Here is a 12,579-nt window from a genome sequence, read left to right on the forward strand (position 1 = left end):
ACATTGTTCTAACCTTTTCAGAGTCTGAGATTGGCACTTGATTTCTCAACTTTTGATGACCCCAACTGTAGAATCAGTAGTAAGAACCGACTGCTTGCACTTGATAAATATGAGCTTATTTTTGTGAAATCGCTAATTGGCGTAGCACCTCAAAGTGTGATTCTCTCAACATTTGACTTCAATAGGATGCTCTCTGATTTGTATCATAGCTGTCTTTAGTGTTTTTCTTAGTGTATGGTAGATGTGCTGATACAAGCTCTGTTTTTGTGCTGCAATTGATGCTAAGAGTTATGACTTGAATGTTTGTTCAGATTGGATCAGGTTTGGCTCTTATTGAACTGTGCAGTTTATTTTTAGAATTTGTTGCAATACAGTAGGGTATCGGGGACTTGGGTCTGTCAGTTAACCTTGTCCATGGGATAAGTATGTATGCAACTTGAGCCCTGGCTACTGTCAGTTAACCTTGTCCTACACTATATCATATAAGATCTTTAGTTTCTGAGCCCCGGCTACTGTGTCTTTGAGAAAAATTAGATATGCTAATTTGGGCTGCAACTAAGTGCTCTTATTATGATGCAACTTGCTTAAGCATGTCACTGCTGTTCTGTGGTTGTGTGAAATAATTTCTGTAACTTAGGAAATGATGAACTCCCCAATCAGTGGAATTGTCCTGCACCGTAGCATGCACTTCCCATGAATTATCTTGATCTGCTGGCTTTATAGCCGCTCCACCTCCACTACTCCAGCCTCCCCAATCAGTGGAATTGTCCAGCACCTTAGCATGCACTTTCCATGAATTATTTTGATCTGCTGGCTTTGCAGCAGCTCCAACTCCACTACCCCAGCCTCCCCAGTCACCAGAATCATTCGTAGCACTAGCATTTTGTTCCCAACTTGAGTTCATTGTTGTGCCATTTTCCCATGAGCCGCCTTTCTGAATATTTTGCTCTCCAACTTAAGTATTATACAACACTTGCTTGAAGCTTCCTTTTTTCAATTACCTTTTGCCATAAGCTTGCCACCAGGGAAGAATTGCAGGGAGTCCGTAGTGATGTGGCGGCCAATGCTCAAAACATTGGGCAGATCAGGTAGTCATAGGTCAGCCTTGCTGCACACCTCTACCAGATCTTCTAGCCGGCGACTCTAGGTATTCCTTTGTTATTTATTGCTCAAGTTGTGTCCCTTGCACGTTTCACTCCTTAAATTTCCTTATTACGCTTTTCTGACTCAAACCTCGCCTTTCTTGCAGGTGTAGCTCCGGCGTCCTATCCAGCATCATACTCTCAGGGATACACTACATTAGGCTCAGCTTCAATCGGTATTGACTTAGGTTTTTCTTCACCTTCCTGGATTTTATGAGTTACCTAGTCCTAACCTAGAGAACTTAGTCCTAACACTTGCTTCTTTGTCACTGTAGGAGTGTCGCCGACCATGCCTACCATTGCCACCTTTCCGTCGCTGCACTCCTCGCAGCAGCAACAGGAGCAGCTACCGCCGCCACAGTAGTGAAGCTCATCATGGTGTCCTTGTCGTCCTCTCGTGATGGTTTAGAACTTTGATGTCGGTCATTTGAAGTTTGCTTGTCGCCCAGCCACATCGGGCGTGATACTTGTTTTGGTACTCTTGATACTTGATCGGTTGTGTGGTCATCCATCAAGGTCCCTTCGAGTACTATATTTGTGTATTATTTGAATGAAACCTTGTTGTCATGCACAAAAATTACTGTATGGAAAATATGTATTTTAATATGCTGTTGCTACTGTTTTAAAATATTTTTTTTGTGCGTTTAACTCTTTTTTCTGTGAGGCTGGCTACACAGAAATATTTTTTTAATCTAGGCGAAATGAATTTTTCTGCGAGTTCACCTAGACCAACAGAAAAAAAATATGTTTTTCTGTGCGTTTATTTCTTTTTTTCTGTGTGGATTAATACACAGAAAAATTAGTTTTAATCTGGACGAAAACAATTTTTCTGTGCGTGTGAGACCCACAGAAAAATTGTTTCTGATGGTGAACTCACAGAAAAATTTTATTTTTCTATCATTATATTTCTGTGGATATTTTTCTGATGGTACACCGTCAGAAAAATATTTTTCTGACAATATTCGTATTTTTCTGTGTGTTTTCGCACACACAGAAAAAAGCGAGATTCCAGTAGTGCTGCAAACCGCCTCTACAAATCCATTTCATGATGTGAGAGTATATAACACGTGACACTAATTATTTGCAATCTTCCAGGCCAGATTGTCATGGACACAATAAGCTAATTAACGGCTAAATGATTTGGAGATCCCACAGCTAAAAAAAATATGTTTTCTTAGCATCAAGTTTTTCTTTAAGAAAAATTATCATTATTTTTTCGTAATGCAATGCAGATGCAGCCACTCATGCACCCTTATGAAGTTATGAACGTAAGCTACTCCAACGAACAACTATGGAAACTAGCTATCTAGACCACCGGTACATCTTGAGTTTACAAATGTCACAGTCACAGCTGGCGTCTCATTGTTGGCAAGCATGTTCGCCTAATTACTATTGAAAGAAATGACCTGGAGTTTAACCCATAAATATGGAGGGTGGATAGGGATTACAAATTATGTCCTTCAGCTGACAAGGTCTGATCCTGTGGTAGTTTACCAATGAACTTATAAACTTCTTCATACTTCCATGCCTAAAACAACACAAATTATTTGATCTTCTTACACTATGTGAAAATAGGTCAATAGTGATGGGAGATAACACTCAATATTGGCCGTCACACGAGATGCATCACTAATAAATAGTCACTACCGGACAGAGCATCTTTGCCGAGGGAAAATGCTCGGGCACTCGGCAAAGAGTGTTTGTCGAGGGCCTGACCCTCGGCAAAGAACAGCCCTCGGCAAAGACTCTTTGCCGAGTGCCAGACCCTCGGCACAGACAAGCACACGGCAACAATAATTATTTGCCGAGGGCTAAGCCCTCGGCAAAGGGCCGGCCCTCGGCAACACCGCCTGCCACGACGTCCATCACCTGCCGTCAATCTTTGCCGAGGGCATCACCGTTAGGCCCTCGGCAAAGACTTTTTAACCGTTTTTGAAAATTTTCTTTTAAAAAATTCTTTGTCGAGTGCCCCTGGACCAGCACTCGGGAAAGACAGTCTTTGCCGAGTGCCAAGCTGACACTCGGCAAATTTTCAAAAAAAAAATTTGACCCCAAATTTTTTGTTGGGCCCGCCTACATTGTTTACAACTTCATGTTCAAATTTGGTGCTTTTTCTAGTTTTTTTTTGTTATATTTGGTTGATTAATTTGATTATGTTGAATTTTTATATATAATTCAAATTTGAACTGCAAGTGCATGGAATATTGTAATCTAGTGCTTCGAAAAATATTATTCATGGTATTTGGTGTATGTTGAGTCTCTATCCACGAACTCGCATCAAATTTCGCGCATCTTCATGTAACAAGACGAGCCACTTGCCAGAAAAGTGTTTTAAAATTATATAAAGTCCATACGAAGTCCGAAAATCACAAAACTTAGGTGTCATGTTATCGCATGTGTAGGTTGTGGTAAAAAATTGAGAATGTTTCAAGCAAGTTGCGACGTCAGATGCATAAAACCCAGACATCTCTAGACATGCGATAACATGACACCTCGACAAGTTTCGTGATTTTTGGACTTCATATGGACTTTATATAATTTTAAAACACTTTTCCGGCAAGTGGCTCGTCATGTTACGTGAAGAAGATGCGTGAAATTTGATGCGAGTTCGTGGATAGAGACTCAACATACACCAAATACCATGAATACCATTTTTTGAATGACCAAATTCTATTATTTCATGTACATGCAGTTCAAATTTGAAATAGTCAAAAAATTTCAACGAAACAAAACTAATTAAGGAAATAAAGTAAAAAAACTAAAAATTGTCCCAAATTTCGAAATTGAGGTTTAATTACTGTAGCAAGGCCCCAGAAAAAAAATGGGGCGAAAAAAACAAAAAAAAAATTAATTTGCCGAGTGCCAATCGTGGCACTCGGCAAAGAAGCCTTTGCCGAGCGCCAGGTCACAAGGCGCTCAGCAAAGATTTTTTTTTTAAATAAAAAAACCTTTGTCGAGTGCCGCTGGGCCTGGCACTCGGCAAATCTTTTAACCTACAGGCCCAGAATGGGCCGGCCCAACCCCACCCCCTCCTCACTCGTCTCCCACCCGCCCCCGCATCGCCGTGCCGCCGCCGTCCTCGCGCCCCCGTCCCGCGCCCCGGCGGCCTCGCGCCCCCGTCCCGCGCTCCGGTGGACCCGCGCCCCCGCCCCGGCGGCCCTGCGCTCGCGCCCCCAACGGCCACGCGCCCGCGCCCCGGCAGACCCACGCCCCCGCCCTGGCGGACCCACGCTTGCGCCCCGGCGGCCCCGCGCACGCGCTTCAGCAGCCCCGCGCCCCGGTGGCCCCGCACCCACGCCCCGGTGGACCCACGCACGTGCCCCGGGTCCCCAGCCACCGCCCCGAGCTCGTCGGCGCCTCGAGCTCCGAGCTCCCCGGGGACAGCGACCCGACCGGCCCCGAGCTCCACCGGCCCCGCTATGCCCTGCGACCGGCCAGCAGAGGGAGAAGGAGAGGAGCAAGAGGAAGAAAGAGAAGGGGGAGGAGGAAGAAGAGGAAGGTGCCGACCCGACCACCCGTCGATCCTCACACCGTTCCGACCGCCTATTGATCCTCGCGCTGCTACGGTCATCCCTGCCGTCGTCGCCGGCCCTCGCTCTTGCCGTTCTTGCCGCCAAGGTAAGCCCTACCCTTGTGTTAGTAGTAGTAGTAGTTAGTAGTGTTAGTAGTAGTTAGTTGTAGTGTTAGTTGTAGTAGTTAGTAGTGTTAGTTGTAGGGTTAGTAGTGTTAGTTGTAGGGTTAGTAGTAGTAGTTGTTAGTAAATAGTAGTAGTTAGTAAGTAGTAGTGGTTGTTAGTAGTGTTAGTTGTAGGCTTAGTAGTAGTAGTTAGTAAATAGTAGTAGTTAGTAAGTAGTAGTGGTTAGTAGTAGTAGTTGTTAATAGTTAAGTAGTTCTTAGTATTAGTACTGTTAGTAGTTAAGTAGTTGTTAGTAGTAGTGTTAGTAGTAGTTGTAGGGTTAGTAGTAATTGTTGTTGTACTACTTCAATACTTTCATCTGCATGGAAAGAGAACTAAAGTACATGGCTCCTCTTGATATATTGGTGGTTGTTGGCCTTCGTGCCCATGTTTGGTATATATGTAGTTGTTGGCCTTTGTGCCATGTTTTTTGCAGGTTTTGGGAACCTCCCTGTGCAAGGGAGGTGCTGCCAAAATTTTGAGTTGACACTAACCATTTTTGCCCTTTTTGTAGGAGGACCTGTGGGAGGGACTCGGTGACCCTAATCGTCTTCATCGGCGCTGTGGGTCTTCCTGCACCGTGTCGACTCGCCACTGCACCGACTCTCCACCACCCCGCTACCCTGACCTCACCGGCACCCTAGGTATAACCCTCTATCTGTATGTGGTCTTTGGTTGCGTAACATAGTTAGGTGTCTCCCGTCCGAAAGAGATACGGTTGGAGGTATACAGATCTTTGTATATCTACGACCGTATCTATTTCGGATTGTCCATGTTTTTTGGACAGCCCGCGGATGCGTAGATGGGTTAGTTTCCATGGTCCGCTTTGGTCCGAGATGGTGTTTCAGCATCACCCCCTGTTGTTCTCCGGATACACACTCTACCTTGCAGGACATGCATCGGGAGAACAGCGGGGAGGTGCTGCCGAAATTCTATCTCAGATAGGGAGCGGAGCATGGAAACTAACCTCATCTACGCATCCGTGGGTGGGATTAGGACCTATCCTCATCTATTAGAGAGTAGGAACACCACGTAGATGCAATTGATGGTTACATTACTATGTGCTGTATATGTGGAAGGATGGAAGACTGTTAGTGGATGTACACAGGCCGGAGAAGCAGGCGTGACTTTGACATTGAGTGGGTGAATGGGACAGATGCTTTCTTGGAACATGCATGGAGCTCGGGTGTAGCTAAAGGACATTCTAAACTTTGGTGTCCCTGTAGCAAATGTGACAACAACAGAAGGGTAGACAAGGTGACCACGGGTAAACATCTTGTGTACAATGGTTATATGGCTGGCTACCACCGGTGGATCCACCATGGTTAAGCAGATTGCATAAGAGCGGAGGTGGTGAGACCATGCCTCAAGGCTTTTGATGATGATGCCAGAGTAGCAAACATGCTAGATGACACTCACCAAGCTCACTTCGCAGAAGGATGTGAGAAGGAGGAGATGGAGGAAGCCGCTAAGGCCTTCTATGAAATGTTGGACTCGGCACAGAAACCCCTTCATAAGAGTACAATGGTTTCTCAGCTGGATGCCATTGGACGTGTTATGGGGTTGAAGGCTGAGTTAAATCTGAGTTGTGAAGGCTTTGATAAGATGTTGACTGTGTTTGGCAGCATGCTACCGGAGAAGCACATTCTGCCAAAGAACTTGCACGAGTAACAGAAACTACTTCGTATGCTTAAGATGCCATATGACAAGATACATGTTTGTTCGAAGGGGTGCGTCCTATTTAGGAAAGATCACAAGGATGCAAAGTACTATCCGAAGTGTAAATCCTCAAGGTACCTAGAGGTAGACTCTGGAGATGGCCAAAAGAGGTAGCTTACGATCCCCGCAAAAGTCCTACGGCACCTTTCGTTTGTGCCGAGGATCCAACGGCTTTTCATGACTGAGGAATCCGCAAAACAGATAACATGGCATAAAGAAGGTGTACGGTACAAGCCATGGACGATGGTGCATTCATCCGATGCGGAAGCATGGACGTACTTTAATGACAAACATCCTGACAAAGCAGCTGAGGCTCGTAATGTACATGTCGCACTGGCAACAGATGGGTTCAATCCTTATGGATAGTTGTCTGCCCCATACACATGTTGGCCCGTGTTTGTTATCCCCCTGAATCTCCTCCCCCCGGCATCTCCTTTCAATGGCATAATGTCTTCTTGTTGTTGATAATTCCTGGACACCCGGGGAGTAATATGGGTGTGTACATGGAGCCTATGATTGATGAATTGATCGACGCTTGGGAGAAGGGGGTATGGACATACGACCGAGCTACAAAATCATCCTTCAAGATGCATGTTTGGTACCACTACTCCCTGCATGACTTCCTAGCGTATGGATTATTCATCGCCTGGTGTGTCCACGGGAACTTCCCATGCCCAATATGCAAGGAAGCTATGAGGTTCATTTGGTTGAAGAAGGGTGGCAAGTATTCGTCGTTCGACAGGCATCGTCAATTCCTCCCTTCTAACCATCCATTCAGACAAGACATCAAGAACTTTACAAAAGGTGTTGCAGTGATAGACCCTAAACCGCGCATGAAGAGTGGTGCTAAGGTGCGTGCTCAGATAGATGCTATCGTGCCCAATGAAGGAGGTTGTTTTGTGGGATATGGTGAGGAACATATGTGGACTCATAAGTCTGGCTTGACGAGGCTCCCCTATTTCAATGACCTTCTTCTACCACATAACATTGATGTAATGCACACCGAAAAGAATATTGCCGAGGCACTTTGGGGAACTCTCATGAACACTGACAAGTCTAAGGACAACGTTAAGGCTACAGTGGACCTAGCGACGTTGTATGATAGACTGAAGCAAGAGATGCTGCCTCCTAGTGGCCGAAACAAACAATGGAAAAGACCTAAGGTCGATTTCGTCTTGGAACCCGATCAAAGGAGGGAAGTACTAAAATGGATCAAGATGTTAATGTTCCTAGATAGATATGCAGCGAATCTGAGCAGGGGAGTGAACTTAGGCACTTTACGAGTCAATGGGATGAAGAGTCATGACTACCACATATGGATTGAGCGGCTTCTTCCGGCAATGGTCCGAGGCTATGTCCCTGACCATGTCTGGCAAGTGCTGGCAGAGTTGAGCTTTTTCTTCCATCAGCTTTGTGCCAAGGAGATATCTCGGACCGTCGCTCAGGACTTGGAAAAAGCGGCACCTGTGTTGCTTTGTAAGCTGGAGAACATCTTTCCACCCGGCTTCTTCTTGCCCATGTAGCATCTGATTGTGCACGTCCCGTCCGAGGCACGTTTGGGGGGGCCCGTGCAAGCCCGGTGGTGCTATCCAATCAAGAGATGTCTAAAGACTCTTCGCAAGAAATGTACAAATAAAGCCAGAATTGAGGCTTCCATTGCAGAGGCAAGTCTAAGGGAGGAGGTGGCAAACTTCACAACACTATACTACAAGCCGAAACTTCCTAGCAATCATAATCCACTCCCTCGTTACAATGTTGGCAAAAATGAATGGACCCACAGCCTGTTCCAAGGCCAACTCGGCAGCGCAAGTGGATCAACCAATAAGATATTGGGAAATGAAGAGTGGCGAAGTGTCATGCTATATGTGTTGACCAACCTTCCCGAGGTGCAGCCGTTCGTCGAGTAAGTTCTCAACGAACTTGTTTCAATACGCCCTGAATATTCTTCATGCAACCCCACTGATTCTCGTTCGGACAGGGAATTTGTTCGTGAGTCCTAGCATTAATCAAGGGATCCTACCTCGCAGGAACATGACACCCTTCTTTCTCGGGGTGCGGGTGCGGGGAGGCCTGATTTCATTTCTTGGTTCAAACAAAAGGTAATGTCCAATTTAGCTCCCACGTTCCATATTCCAAGTTTCTCGTTCGTTCGATTAATATAACGACCTATCATGCTTGAACTTGCAGGCCCAGACTGACTCATCCATTAGTGAGGAGTAGAGACAGGTTGCAGGCGGCTATGACGTCAGGGTGCAGTCATTTACCAGTTATGACGTGAATGGATATCGCTTCCACACAATAAGATATGAGCAGACTCGGCCCAAACGGAAAACCACAAATAGCGGAGTTTGCACGCCCGGCACTGATGGCCTCGACTATCATGGTAGAATTGAGGAAATCTATGAACTCTCATTTCATGGTCACAAACATAAACCTGTCATGTTCAAATGCCACTGGTTTAATCCTCGAGAAACGAGACGGACCCCTCATCTTGGGCTAGTCGAGATTTGAGAAGATTCCGTCTATCCAGGAAAAGATGTCTACATTGTGGCTCAACAGGCCGTGCAGGTGTACTATACGTGATATGCCAACCAAGACAAAGCGGATCTTAAGGGTTGGGCTATTGTGCACCAGGTGTCTCCACACGGTAAACTACCTACCCCAAACGATGATGATTACAACTTCAACGCAAACACATATGATGGACAGTTCTATCAAGAAGATGGGCTACCAGGCACGTTTGAGATAGTCTTACCCGAAGCGATCGAAATAGAAGTAGACAACGAAACGGAGGATGACGAGGTTGATGGAGATGTGGTGCAAAATGCCAAGGACATAGAAATGTTTGACCAATTAAGGCTAGGCAATGACGACGAAGACAACATAGAACGTTCAGATAGTGTTGCCCATTTGGACAATTTTGACAGTGATGACGACACCTATGATCCTAATCATGAAGATTATTCCTAATACATGTAATACTACGTTTGTTTTAGTTTGTGTTTTCTTTATTTATTTTGAATCTATTTCTAATATATATACTAATAAGTCTTGTTCATTCTTTGTGATTGTAGGTGATGGCGAGCAGCCGTCCACGACGTGAGACAGCCTCCCTTTATGGGAGACCACGCCCTCCCATTTCAGACGAGGGGTCGGGGTTAGGGGTAGCGTCCACAGGAGGTCAGAGGAGGAGGACCAGGGTCAGCAGGAGGCAGCGGACTCCTTCCCCGCCACCTTCAGACGAGGTGATGGAGGAGGAGCACGTGACGGCCACGCCCGAGGATGAGGTCGAGGACAAGGACGTCCGATAGACCGAGGATGAGGCCACCGAGGGCGACAGTTCCGCTAGCCCGACTGTCTACCAGCGAGGTCCCGCGAGCCTCCCTCAGCCTCTGCTTCCTCACAACTGGACACTAATTCGCCCTATGGCAAAGAGGTAAGTAACTATAGATGTTATCACAACTACTTCATATGATAATGTTGGAAATCAAAAGAGGAACTGATAAATTTTCTTAATCACTTGTGTAGGGCCTGGTTGGTTTTGTCGGGTACTCCTGCACGCTCCCCCACGAGCATCCTTGGTGTTTTGTGTAGGAAATGGTACCCCAGCCTTATGAACGTGTCCGAGGACGTGCGGGAGCCGGCCTACACGTGGGACAGGTACCAGTTGGCCCCTGACAACAGGTACCACAACAAGCAGGAGCGGGTACTGGTGGAGTTTTGGGTAAGTCTCTCTCGCACAACATTTTGATTAGGCAAGTCTTTTATTGAAATAATGAATGGATACATTAGTTTTGTATGCAGAGGTATTTCAAGCCAGAAGAAGGACTTGAGGCCCGAGCGGATTAGGCGGTTGCCGCCGCCTATAGGAAGTACGTCACCGACATGCACCACGAGGCGCGCGTGCAGGTCCACAGAGACTACTACGCCGTGGTGTTGAAGCAGTCCATTAGCAAGCCTGATGCAAGACAGGTGGAGCTGTCCTGGGCCCAGTACCTTGAGGTAGACGAAAATCATTAATAATGATTCGTTTTGAGATTAAGTCGGTTTAATTTTATCTTTTTCTATGTCAAATAATCGATGACTTGTAGGTGATTCCCTGGTGGTGCTGATCCCACTCCGTGTGCTGGGAGATGATCGTGGACAGGTGGTTGTCCAACGACTTCGCTAAGAACCATGCGAGGCAGCGGGACCAGCGTCTGCTGAGGCGAGGTGCTACTCACCATCAAGGCAGCCGCAGCCTCTCTGCCTACAAACAAGCATATGTAAGTGATTTCTTTTATCTTATTTGACGCTGAGTTCTGCCTTATTTCTCACCCTCTTGCCGTCTTACTCGCAGGAGGCTACACACCTGGGCATGGAGGTCTCGGAGTTCTCTGCGTGGGCTATGTCCCACATGGGCAGGGCATCTTCCTCTATCTCCTTCGACCCGTCTGCCCCGCATGAGGTGTACTCTGACCTGATCGTGCACACTAAGGTCCAAGAGTATGCCTCAAAGGTGAGGGAGGTCCATGGGGAAGATTACGATGTGCGCACTGAGCCCATTGATGCAGAGACCATCATGAGGCTAGGAGGAGGAGGCAAGAAGCATGGGCGGCTGTGGATTGCAGATGGCGCCATCGACTCCACCACTGTTCCCTCTCTCGACGTGCTCCGAGCACGGAGCACGAGCTCTAGCTAGCCCATATGCCCACGGCCTACTCCGTCTCTGCAGCAGGTCGACGCTCTCGAGGTACGTCCTGTTTTACTCGTCGTACGTTCATCTTTGCACACCTAAGTTACATTTGCATTACTGAAACATTGAAGTTTGTATTGCAGGCCGAGCTGCAGGCCTAGAAGCTCGTGGTCGAGGCTCAGAGCGCGCAGCTGCAGGCCTAGAGGGAAGTGTTCACGGCCCAGGAGAGGAGGATGCAAGAAATGGAGGCCTTCATGCGGAGTGTCCAGCAAGGGGGTGTACCTTTGCCGTTGGTAGCTCCTCCACCGCCTACTCCTACAGCCACTCCTGTAAATATGAAAGTTCACTCTTACTAGATGCTTCCTTGACATACAACCATGGTTGACATACAAACTTACTAGATGCTTGACATAGAAACTTACTAGATGCTTGACATAGAAACTTACTACATGCTTGCACTAGCTATGACATACAACCATGCTTGACATTCTCAATTTACTAGATGCTTGACATAGAAACTTACTAGATGCTTGCACTAGCTATGACATACACCAATGCTTCACATAGAAACTTACTAGATGAATCTCACACATGCAACCTCTTATCATTTTTGCAGCTTCCGTCAGTGGGTTCAAATAACCCCACTCATGCGTCACCGAATGATGGAGCCTTTGCTTCACCATCGTGTCATAGGCCGCTTTTTTGAGGAGTTGTGCTTCGTCATGTGCTTGGACTTGAGCTTCACTTGTGGTTGTGACTTGTGCTTGGACTTGATGGACTGTGGTTGTAAAATTGTGACTTATGGTTGTGATATTTGACTTGTGGTTGCGATATGTTGTTATTTGAGTTGTGGTTGTGATATAATGTGTGAAAATGGTTTTGTTGTGATATATATATGATTATTGTGATGTTTGTGATATATATATGTGACATGTGATATATATTTGAACTGTTTGTGTCAGTGGAATGCAAAAAACAAAAAAAAATTGCAATTTCGGTTGATTTGCCGAGTGCAATGGTCATGGCACTCGGCAAAGCTGGGAAACTTTACCGAGTGCCAGGACATTGCACTCGGCAAAGATTTTTTTTTTTTTAAAAAAAAGCAAAAAATCTTTGCCGAGTGCCAAGCTGGGGAGGCACTCGGCAAAGAGCTTTTTTAAAAAATTAAAAAATGTCTTTGCCGAGTGCCTTGCCGCCGCGGCACTCGGCAAAGAGTTTTTGAAAAAAAATAAAAAATGTCTTTGTCGAGTGCCCTAACTGTCGGCACTCGGCAAATGCGCCGTCAACGGAGCAGCGCCGTTGACGGCTGCTTTTCTTTGCCGAGTGTCACCGTTGGTCCTCGGAAAAGGCTTTGTCGAGTGCCCGAC

The sequence above is a fragment of the Miscanthus floridulus genome, chromosome 7 (genome assembly GCF_019320115.1).
Source record: "Miscanthus floridulus cultivar M001 chromosome 7, ASM1932011v1, whole genome shotgun sequence".
Lineage (NCBI taxonomy): Eukaryota > Viridiplantae > Streptophyta > Magnoliopsida > Poales > Poaceae > Miscanthus > Miscanthus floridulus.